Source organism: Melospiza melodia, chromosome 1 (assembly GCF_035770615.1).
Source record: "Melospiza melodia melodia isolate bMelMel2 chromosome 1, bMelMel2.pri, whole genome shotgun sequence".
Lineage (NCBI taxonomy): Eukaryota > Metazoa > Chordata > Aves > Passeriformes > Passerellidae > Melospiza > Melospiza melodia.
The window spans coordinates 20088541-20100961 of record NC_086194.1 but is presented as its reverse complement, the minus strand read 5'-3'; the positions used below and the strand labels follow the sequence as shown (position 1 = coordinate 20100961).

Below are 12421 nucleotides of genomic sequence, written 5' to 3'. Positions count from 1 at the left end.
CGTTAGAACATCTTCCTCTTAGAAAATCAGTATCTGTCCACAAACCACAACTGTCAAAAAGCAGAAAAGGGACTTAGAAACATCACATCCATACGTTCGTGTGTCATTTATATGGTTGCTTTTAATTTTCTTGCCTTTTGTTATGTGACTGCCAAAATAAAAGTGGGATTTCAGTGGGTGTGTCCAGATAGACACTACACACAACCCAGGAGGGTGCTAATTAAAACTTGGACCAAGTTCAAATGAGAAAAACTTTAGCTAACAACTCTTTTGTTACCAGAGAAACCTGGTCTCACATTTTCCAGCAGGCAGAGGTGTATGTACATGACACACACACACCTTGTGCACCCCTACCCTCCCTTTCCCCTCACAAATCAGTTTTGTAAAACCCTCCAAGTAACACCAGCTGATTTAATTATTTTTATTTGATTGTTTTCAACAAAAGCAAGGGTAGTGTAACATGTTAGACTGTGCTCACTTTCATGAAAATATGAATGACAGGTTTTTAAATGTTGGACATTATTAAGAAAACAGCTATTATTATTATTAAAACAGCTATTATTTATTATTATTAACAGCTATTATTCCCTGCATAATCATTTCACCTGCTGAAAGACTCCAGGCAAGTCTGTAACTCTCACAGGGGTGTTCTGGAGAAGGGCTTGAAATCCAGCCCTGTGCTGCCACTGCATTCCAGATCCTCAAATGTTTGAACAAACATAACTCTCCTGGACATCCCAGTACTTCAATTCACAAAATCCAACGACTGTGCTCAGATATCTTAACTAGATAAAACTGCTTTGCTTGGTGTCAGGATGGACCTCTAAAATTGATTTCTGGGAGGAATTTTTTCTTCAACCATACAATTGAAAATATTCTACAATTGTTGTGATGAACTAGCATAGACAATTAAGAAATCAGGAGGCCCAAGTCAGTTGCATATGTTTGGGGTTTTTTTTCTCCCTAGACTGCAACTTGCCCTTATTTTATACACCTGGCTTAGTTTTCTAATTTTGTGGCAAAATTACTTAGCAGTGTTGAACCCAGAGTGTGATGTGACTGACTAGCCAAGGACCTCTCCCTGTAGTCCTGCATATTTAACTCCCATTCAGACCAATTTACCTGAACTTACAAGGAATGTAGACAAAAGGGGAAGGTAAGACTTTCTATTGGTGTTTCAATGACTGAAAGAAACAGTATTAAGCTACATAAATTGGAATGAGTCACAGTTAGTGTTGGACAAAATTCTGAATTTAGAAAAATATGCTGTTCTGTAGTTATCTTTCCAAAGGAAAAAAAAAAAGGAAAAAAATGCAGATGTATCAAAAATCTCAAATTATAGTTAAGAAAAAAAAAAGAAAGAAAAAGCAGAAAGTCTTCTTTTTTATCCTGGTTTTGGCTGGGACAGGGTTAATTTTCTCCTTAGTACCTGGTACAAGGCAGTGCAGTTTTGAATTTTGTATTAGAATAATGTAGATAACAAACTAATATTTTAGCTATTGTTAAGTATTGCTTACCCTAAATCAAGGACTTTTCAGTGTCTCATTGATGGTAGCAGGGAGGGGCACAAAAAGCTGTGAGGGAGCACAGCCATGACAGCTGCCCTGGACTCATCAAAGGGATGTTCCACACATAAATATCATCCCAGTATATAAACTGGGGGAGTTGTCTGGGAGGAGCTGGTCACTGTTCAGGGATGAGCTGGGTATAGGTGAGCAATTGTGTTGTGCTTCACTTGCTTCTCCTGGATTCTATCATTCTCGCTTCCTCTCCTTATCATTATTATTGTTATTGGTTTTGTTCAGGTTATTATTATTGCCACTGTTGTTATTATTATCATTATTATCTTCACATTATCATTATTGTTTCAATTATTAAAGTGTGCTTATATCAACCCACGAGGTTTACCTTTTCTTTCTGATTTTTCTCCCCTTCAGGAATGTGTTGGGGCAGTCAGTAAGTGGCTATGTGGCACTTAATTCCCAACTGGGATTTAAACACAACACCTTGAAAAACATTTGGAAAAAACAATTACTGTCAAACCTCAAAAAACAATTCACTTGAATGATAAAGAGAGAGTAAGCCTCTGAACTACATTTGACATAAACTTATTTATACAGCCTACAGTTTATAACTTTCTTGCTTCAAAGCACCATTCTTCATGAGCACAAAGAAAAAGAAACAAGGGAAATGCAAAAAAAAAAAAAACAGCAGAAAGAAATGGGTGATGGATTATAAAAAATAAGTTTATTTTTCAACACATATTTTGACTTGTGACACTGATTGACCTGCATCTTTTAGATACATTCCACTACATGTGGAAATTTATAGCTGCAAAAATATCTAATAAGATTACCATAAAACCCTGAGACTGTGTGCAAAGGTATTAGCTTTATAGACTGCTTATTTTATTACTGAAAGGAACATAAGGGAATTGTTTCTTTTCCATCATCTGCTTATTTGATATTGCTAAAGAGCTGCTTGTTGCCAGCACAGCAGCACGGTTTGAGGAGAAACTGAGTTATGACTTCATGAGTTAAACAGATTTCAGTTAACATTATCAAGTGTCATCTGTCCTTAAAAGTTCACTGAGTTCTTCCAAATTTAAAATTCATCCTCTTTATTTCCTTTTGTTTCCTAGGAGTCAAACATTGCCAGCTTTAGATGCTCTTTTCATTTTCATTCCAATCTTCATAAACACAGTATGTCTTCTGTATGTAGGATTCATTTTCCACTGGAAATAAAATAAAATATATTATTGGTGTTAGCAAAGCAACTTTGACAGCTGCAGTTGGGAAACTCAGATCAGGCTTAATGGTGAAGCATCAAACTGAAATCTCAGAAAAAATCTTATATTTACTGAGTAGATAGATAGATCTAACTTGTATGGTTTTACTACCTACTTATTTTTGAAATCCAGTCTGAACTAGTGACACGACCGTGCTGGAAATATTTTTGCAGACTTATTTCTTCATTATTATGTAAATGAAATAGATGCAACGAACTGAAATTGTAACCAAGCCTTAAAATACATACAGAAAATTACCCTCAAAAATAAGAACTCCTGTTGATTTGATGACATTTCACTTAGTGGCATCTTAGAAACACTACTGGGAAACTGATTTTTCAGATCACAGGAAATAAGACTGTTCAAAATGAATGTTAGAAGACAGAGAATTTGACAAAGTAGTCCACAAAACTTTCCTGAATCAAGCTTAAAATCACAATTTAAAAATATTAACCTCAGCTTTCCACATGAGCAGGTATTCTGGCTTGGACAATTGACTACAAGAACAAAGAAGAATATCATGGTATGGGTTTTTCTGAAGATATCAAAAGCTTGCCATTGGCAAAGGTTTAATATATTTACAATTTATATTTACTTTAACCTTTGTTAAAAATTTTGTATTGAACTAGATAAACTTTCTGAGATTCATTAACTTTTCTGAGTTCTTTAGCATCCAAAGAGTTTGTTCTGGGATTCTGTGTTGGCAATTGCATCTTGTTAGGCTTCCCAGAGAGAAAAAGTACTTCTGATTTATCAGAAGCACCTGAGATAATTTTAAACTCCACAACAAATTAATAAGAAAATCAGAAGTTTTACTCAACCAAAAGGAAAAGTTTTAGGCTCCTAATTACAAAATTGGAAAGCACTTAATACAGTCCTGAATCACATTACCAGAAATTTTTTCCATACCTGCTTCAGTGACATGGTTGATGAGAGGCAGACTTGGCACATAAACATCTCCAGTTTCCATGGCTGGCTTTGAGGATGCTGACTAAGGTGAAATCTCCTTCCCTTCTCTTTTCAGATCTCTTCTAAGTCTATTGTCTTGTAACACTAAGATAGCTCTTCATCCATTATGATTATGGTAACTGAGTTTTCTCATCCCTTGTTCAATACATGGCATGAAGTAAATCAGCAATGTTGGACATTTCTCAGCCTTGTTTCTGGGATTTAAAGTGTTCTTCAGGGAGCATTAATTAAATAGGCTTTCTCTAAGTGTTAACATTTTCAAGACTCTTAAATGATAAGTATTAGCTGCAAATGCATGTTATCAAAGTCCTTAATCTCTAGGTCAATGTTAAAGTCTGTATAAGGACCATATGTGACCTAGTACATCTGTTAGATTTATTACTATTTAGGAAAGCAGGTTTTTTATCCTGACCACCTTATCATCCTGCATCTTTCAAAAGTATTAGATACTTGCAGTGTCATTAAACAAAGCAGTGTAAATAGGTTCATCCTGAAGTAAACATGGTAAGCGTGCTGAATTGTTGCAGTTGAGTTTAAAAGAGGATGCAATCATCTCTTTCCACTGTCTAGACATTTGAAAGGGTTGTCAGGACTACAGCTACAGCTTACCAAGCATCTGCTTTTGCTCTGCAGGGAGAGCTAAATCTTTGAGATCAAAGTCTCACAATAAACACTTATCTGGGGTGGATTTCTGACATGAAAAATCATCAAATAAGTGCTACCCTTCACTGGATAGTTGCTCACTATTTCTCATTAGGCACACAGCCAAGCTCCATGGTGCATGTGGAACCCAGGAAAAATCATATCTTAATGTTTATATAGAGGTTAAGGTGTTCAAGGGTAGTTTGGAGCAACATACAGGGGCAAATTACAGGGAAGTCTTACTGGAGGGAAGGGTGGCAGGTCTCAGAGAGAAGAATTTCCTGACTGGGGGAAGCCTGTTGTTTGGCAGATGGGTATGCCTGTCTTTGACTAAATAATTCTTGTGTTTCTTGCAGACAGGAATCACTACAGAAACCTTTTCAATCTGTGATAACCAAGAAAGGACGACTTCAAAACAAAATAAAAGGAGACATTTATCTGCTTTAGCATCCAACTGCTCCTGGAGAGTTCTTCCCTTCTTAAAGATTTCCCTGGCAAAGGAAGTATTGCCACAGTGGCTGAATTGAAGTAAACTTGCTAGGTTATGCTTTTCTTTGAAGATATATCCATTCCTTAAGCCTGCAATCAGTACAAGTAACAGTGGCATTTTGCACATCAGTTGTGCATTCCTACACACTTAATGTTGACAGTAACTTTTAAGATCCATCACAACACACAGGAAATATGCTAAGGTGAACCTAAGACAACACAGCTTCTAAGTAATTGTATTTTGTATTTCTTCATAGCCAGACCAGCTCTGACCTGAATGTGATTCAGCTCAGGTCAATGGAACCACTGTTAAAAAGAATGTTTCTGACACACTCCCTCCCCTGCCTCTGTGGTCAGTTTTACTGGCCAGTTCCCTGCTAGCCCCTCTCAGTGTGGTGAATCTCTGGAATCTCTGTGCTGGGGATGCTGGCACTCTTCTAAAGCAGGTCTCAGGGTTTGATCATTAAATACGACAGCTGTGCCTAGAGATATCAGCTCCTATAGCAAAGAGGAAGCCAAAGTTCTGTGCTCCTTGGTCCTCACATTTAAGGGAGACAGTTATTTCTTTCAAGAGTTGAATTGAAGAAAAAGAATCATATCTGAGCTGCATTTTAGACATATTGCATAGTCTTGATGCCCATAATGTACCCAGCTGTGGCAATCCTAGCAACAGAGGTCTTCCTGAGCACAAACTGCTAGAGAAATCTGTGGTGTGGTTTCATGTGCAAGCAAGTCTGGAAAGACAAACGGGCAACAAACTGGATGTGCAGCAGATTGTACTGCTGCTGCTGGGGCCACTGCACAAAATTGTGGTAGATATTTTCAATACTTAACTCCCAAAACTTTGGCTACTTGTTGCAGCTGTCCCTGTCCCCCACCCCCACAACCATCATTAACACCAGGCACTGACCCTCTACAGGTCAGTGTCACAGCTACTCCTGGGTCAGTTGTCTCAGCTAAGCACTTGTTAAGATCATTCTAGCTTTAAAGTTTGCCTAGGCTTCCTGACCTAAAACCTAATCCCAAGCCAATTACTTTTCTAACACCAGTCCTAAACCCAGTCTGCCTTCCCCTGCTGTGCTCAGCAGCAGATTTCTTTCTTTGGTCTCAAATGATTAAAAGCGTTAACTCTACTCACAGCTGTATGGGCCATAGTAATTGCTCAGGCCCTCCTACCAGCTCCAGATCATGAGTAAGAAAGGGCTTAGTGAAGAATAGCTTGGCATGCTTCTGCAGATTCTAGTAAAGATTGCTTTCTTGGAAAATGTGGCCACTGAAAAGCTATGTTTGAGGTTGATTTGGTTTTAATTGTAGTTGAAAATCTTTGTTCTTAGTTTTATTGACTGCTTCAGTGACTATTAGTGCCAGCATGCCCACAAAGAAATGTGTCCATTCTATATATTATCAGTGCAAATCCCCACTACCCTGGCTAAATGAGAACTAATTATTTGCTCTGCCACCATCCCCACTTTCCCTGTAGCCATCCATGAAAAAAAGGCTTGGGTCCTGTGCATGTAAGGTTCAGCACAAAAAGTCTGCATCCATATATAAATAAGGTTCTCATCACAGCAATAGAGAAATGTCACTGACAAACTTGTTTTTTTCTTCTCTCACTTTCATTTCCACGCTTGCTTTCTCTTTTGTGTCACCCTTTAGCCTCTTTCAGTTCTCCTGTGGGTTTACTGTGGCCTGCTGACCAGTGCTATACTGAAATATTAACTTCTCTGTTAAACTTGGCCCTGCCAGAAGTGTTCAGGAAACCTAGTTCCTCCAGTCCTGGGTCCATAGCTTGGAACTGGAACTGTACTGGGCATAAGTCGAGTAAGGGCCACAAGCACAGCCTTTTCCAGGGTTGCAGGGATGGGGTGTGTGATTGGGAACTCCTAGGCCCTGTTTTGGGGCTTGCTGCCTTGTGCTTTTCAAAGTTGAGAAACATCCTCACATCTCTCGATCACAAGCAGGCAAATGTTGTAGTGTGTTCTTAAGTTTCTCGTTTTCCCCCCCATTTTATGTATTGTTCCCCCTTGTTCTATGTAAAATGGTTGTTCCCTCCCCAGTTTTCCCGCCACAAGCCCTTTGTCAGTTACGTTTCCATGGTTACCCCTTCCCCCCGGCTTTGTCAGTTAAGTAAGTTATATAATTTCCCCTCCCATAATTTTCCTTATAAGTAAACTTTTCCTTCTCCCTGGGCCCAGTCAATCACCCCCCACTCCTCCTAGCCTTCGAGAACCTTCTTCTCTCTGGGGGTTGTGGTTGGCTGTGGTCCCAGGGTCCCTCCTTTACTTTGTATTTATTGGTTGCTTTTGTATGCCAGTTAGGTTATGTACCTCCCATACCTTTCCCTATAGGCTAGTTGGGCATCCCTCCCTTCTCCACCCCTTGCCTTTAAAACCTTGCCTCTCCCTTTCCTCTTTATCGTTGGCTGGTTGGTGCGTTACCTCTGTTGGTGCTTACCTGCTATCAATAAACCGACTTCCACCCCCAGCAAGTGGTCACTCCTTTCCTCAGCGTTGCGAATCCGGTCCGCCATCCAGCCCAGGCCAAGACGCCAAGGGGGGCTGGCCTTCGATGCAGCAGGGGCGTCGGCCTTTCACCTCCTGCTAGCCGGACCTTTGGCTGCATACGCCCAGCCGCAGGCAAAGGCATTGCTTGGTGCAGCATTTCCCTAAGTCAGTGTCGTTGCAAAGGCAGACTCAAAGAATAACTTTGAAGCATTTTGAGTTCAAATAATTGATCTTTAACTGGAACTTTTTGGCTTCACATTCTGGAAGTATGTTCCGTTTCAAAACCGATTCCATTCTTTTAAAATTGTTTCAGAGCTCAAATAAATATCAAAACTGTTTTGGATTAAACTTTTTGTTTAACCTCAAACTATTATTTTTTTCATGCTCCCTTGCTCACTGAACTGTTCCTCTTTAATTTTTCCCCTCCTCAAATTTGCAGTGAACCACTTTATCAGAGTGTGAAATTATGAGACTGAGTTCTGCTTTCCACATCACAAAGTATCTGCCACTCCATGAATCTGAACTCTCTTTACCCCAAAAGAAACTCTCTCTAACCATGCATCGTGGCACAGGCCGAAGGCAGTGCATGTGGGAGGTTTGCAGTCCTGCTGTCCTAGAGATGAGCAGAAAGCTCTGCTGAACAAAGCTGAACTGGCATCAACCACACAGCTCTTAGAGCCCCACTATGGACAGATTCTAATTAGGCACAATTATGCAAACTCATATATTTGCATACAGCACCTCGCAGAGAGTTACAGGGGATCTAGCAGAAGCCTACTGGATGTGACTTAACCAGAAAGGGAACATCAGGGCTTTTCCTAGAAAATAAGGCTGAGTGGTGAGACTCGAGGCTCTTCCAGCCAGAGGAAAAGGGAAAGAAGCAAAGGTTTGTTTAAAAGTGCAGCTTCTCTGGAAAGTTGCTGTATTTCTCTGTTTAACAAGGAAGCTGCCTCTCTGCCTCATGCTTAACATACGATTTTTGCAGTGCCCTTTAGTGATTCAACTAAAATGCTGTGCTCCTCCTTTGAACTGGCAAAATCAAAGGCGGCTGCCAGCTGGGCAGCACTCGAAGTTCACAGCTCTAACACCTCCTTTTGACAATACTAAGCTTAATGCCTCAGCCAATTCCCAATAGCTACACAAATCACCTCCTTGAGCCCTAACCAGCACAGAGCTCCAAAGGGAGGGAGGTGAATCTCAGTGGCAAACTCACCCCCAGGGATTAAAGGCCATGTGCAGCTTCAATGTGTGATACTCATAACATCAAGCTGTGGACTATCTGCTCCATAACGGTCCCATAATCCATTTTGTCCCTGTGGGGACTACTCCTGGCAGATCAAGTGTTATTTATGGCTCCAAAATTAATTACCTAGATCTTTTTCTCTCTGCAGTTGGGAAAGTAGGTTATTTGATAGACATCACTCAGTTACAGCAGAAAATACTGGTGGTTGTAGTCTGTCTATTAATATGCCGACACAATCCTTGCAGAATAACAGCAAGTGCAAGTTCACCAAACAGGAAAACTCTGTTTTTTCTTCTTGGAAGAGAATACAGATATATTCTCCTCTCTCTCTCAGGAATGCTGCACCTATTTCTACCAGGTTCTTTTTTCCCGAATTAAGCAGAGATATCCTCCCCTGACTCCTCAAATGGAAAAGCAGTTATTGATCCAGGCTAGCACTGGAGTGCAGTTGAGAAGTGCCTCTCTTATATCTATCAAAGCAGAATAGCTAGGAACATGTCAAAATAGACAAAGAAATGTTAAAAACTCTTGTTTTTTTCAGAATCAGTATTGCAATAAGGATGTAAGTGAGAGCAGGCACTTGCAAGCAGTATGACAGTAGAACACCATGAACAGAGAGAATGTTCCAACCCTTTTTTCCTGCGTGATTGATGTTATAAACAGGGATGGATTACACGGGAAGAGAAATTATAAAGCCATATTCTTGTCTCGTGAAAGTGGAAGTGTTCTCATTGATTTCTGTGGAACAACTGCTGTTTATGCCACTGTAAGATATATACCTTTGAGAGGTGAGATAATGTGCAACCATGGTGATGGTAAAAGCACATAAGAGAAATGAAAACTTATCACAGGCACTGTATTCCAAGTAAAAACAGCTCATCACTTCAGATAGCCTTCAAGAAGTTGTTCTTTCAGTTTTACTCATGCTTTATAAGTAACAACAAATGCATAAACTTTTGTGTTATGAATGCCTTTCTAGCAATGACATGTTGTCATTAATCACTATAAGACTGATTATTAACTTTTATCTCAGGCTTTTTCTCAGCGCAATAAAAAGTCTTGCCTGTACTTTTACACACAATTATACTAAGATAAGCTATGTTCTACTTCTGATTTGTAGCACAAGAAGCACAATGGATACAGCCTTCTTTGGAGGATGCAGTTTGTTTTTTTTCTGTGGAGAAAAAGACAATATTGAATGCTGTGACTGTGCTAACCTTGCAGCAGGCACAATGCAAAACTGTCCCACAACTACACAGAACACAGAAAATTAGGACTGTCGGACCTAGTATATTGCTAACACTTTCATCTGCAACTGCACTCTTCAGCTGTCTCTTGCTAATCTTTCCCTTTCTTCAGCATGCAGTTTTTGTAGTGTATCTATGAAGAATTTAAACCTGAAACTATAGGACTGAGAAGGAAAGAACAAAGAAAAAAAATACTTGTCCTCATTTAGGCTTTTCTATGCTATACATAAGGGCCTTGACAAATTATTACTTATTTAGCAACATGTAAACTTTTTACTCAAATAATTTAAATCTTCTGTATTTTAAGATTTACTATAACTTTACAATAATCTCATCTTTATTATTATTTTTAAAAAAGGATAAAAGATGAGAACAGATCTTACTGTTCTTATTCTCAGCTAATAGTTTTGCTGAAAAACAGCAGAAAGAGTGGTCAGCACTTCTTTAAGACTATCTCCTGCCCTTTCCAGTAAAGGCCAAAAGCTCAACAATCCTCTCAGCAATTTCAGCAATACTTTGGATAAACTGAGCAACCTGACCAACTGTCAAGGAAAAATGTATTCCAATAGCATGAACAAACCTCTATCTTAGATTTCAAGAAGCAGCAATAGCTTTAATACTATCTTCACCAAATCTGCACAAAAATCCGTGGCATAATCCAGATCACCTGGTATACAAGGTAGTAACACCCCCTGAATCCCCACGGATTTCAGCAAGGCCAGGCTTTCATTCCTGATGCATAAAATCCCCAGTATTATTTTCTCTTATACAGAGAATATAGAATATACTTTCTGCAGTTATTTTTAGCACTACTTGGATGGCTTTTGTTTTATTTAAGGGTATGTGCAAGAAGCTTGAAACTGGAAAGGCCCACTATAAACTCAAATATAAACCTTATTGATAATACCCTCCAGTATCATATTTTAATATAATTTCTGTTTATACTTCGAAATACTTCTTAAACCCACGGGTGTTATGTTTTGATTTACACATAAACACATCAATGATTAAAGAGCAAGACACAGTGGACCTGATGAATTCTTAATCTCAGGAGAAGCAGTAAATTAAAGGAAAACACGGTCTTGTTACTGGTTGTTCTTTTGTGATTAAGTATTAGTTATTTGCTATGTTTGACATTCCTTAGACCTATTTATTTGATTAATTTAATTGTCGCCCTAATTAATTTAATTATTTGGTAGCAAGTGCTGAGAGGCTGGTGCATTCATGGTTCTCTACATGTTGCTCAGCTGATTACCAGCTCCACAGTTTGCTGAACTGGTAAAAAGCCGCCTCCCGGTCCCGGGTGCCCCTTTCGCTTGTCTGGGTTTGATTGATGCGCCCTCTGCTCGCTTCTGTCTCCGTGCCGGCGTTCACAGATTAATGGAGGGGATGGGATTATTCACGGTGCGTTTAATCAAGCATGAAGATAAATTTTTTGGAAGGGGAGAACCCTCCCAGTCATTGCACTTTTGAAGTGATGAGTGTACATAAACAACTCCTTGGTTTGCGGAAAGAAATAGAAAATAAAAGGGAGGGGGTGGAGGGGCGTCTGTGTGAGTGTGAGTGTGAGTGTGAGTGTGAGTGTGAAGGGAGGCTGCTTTACCCGAAAACACGGGGAAACTCTGGGGGAGAGGGGCAGCGGGGAACGGGATTCAGGGGGGTTGGGCGCTGTTGCAGTTGTCATCCGCGAAACTGGCGCACGTTTACACGGCAACTTTCGAACAAGCGGGCGGCGCTGGGCCGGGCTCGCCCCGTCCCGCGGAGCTCCGGCCGGGCCCGGGGGTCTCCGCGCCGCCCGCCGTGCTCCCCCCGCCCTCGCCGTGCAGCGTAGGCTGCCTCAGTCCGGGCAGCGGCCCGCCCGCTCGGAGCCGTGCCGGGGCCAGGTGCCCGGCCCGGCAGCGCCTCCCGGGACCGCCGTGCGGAGCGCGGCCCCGCCGGCAGCGGCGGGAGAGCCGGGGAAGCCCCGGCGCCTGCGCCCCACCGCGCTGTGCCGAGGGGGCGGGGGGCAGGGGGCAGAGCGAGGCGGCGGCCGGGACCGGCCTCAGGCGAGCCCCCTGCCCGCACTTGCGCGGCGGGGGCGGCGGCAGCGCTGCGGGCCGGGGGAGCGGCCGCCCCACGCCGCTGCCCTCGGCCCCGCACCAGCGCCGCCGGCCGCGGAAACCGCCCCGAAAGAGAGAGAGAGAGAACTTGTTCGTCCGTCCCCGCCTGCCTCCCCGCCGCCCGCGCATCCTCTCCCGCGGCGCATCCGCCCGCCCTCCCGGTCTTGCTCCCCCCGTACTCGGGAACGGTCCGCTGGCTCCGGCTGGAACGTTTCCCCGCTGGTTTCCCTCGGAGCGGTTTAGTCGGTAGCGGTACACCGAGGAGAGGCTCCGTCCCTCAGCCATCCTGTCTCACCCTGCGGGGGAAGGGAGCTGGGTGGGGGCAAGCCAGGAAGGGAGGATCTCAGTGGCTCTCCTAAAATCTATCAGCAGGCTGCGAGGAGGGAAGAGTTTGGCACTTCGCAGCGAGGCTGGGCTTGTTTTCCCTAGCGGTGATGCCG

General features: G+C 42.1%; 1 long non-coding RNA gene across 1 annotated transcript; it reads right to left on the bottom strand.

Annotated features, from left to right (window-relative positions):
* Positions 1-2228: 2228 nt before the first annotated feature.
* On the bottom strand, positions 2229-12417 carry LOC134414933 (uncharacterized). The gene is made up of 2 exons (XR_010026887.1): positions 12161-12417; positions 2229-2734 (listed from the first exon to the last, which is right to left on the bottom strand). It is a non-coding gene; the product is annotated as an uncharacterized LOC134414933 (long non-coding RNA).
* Between the last annotated feature and the right edge of the window lie 4 nt (positions 12418-12421).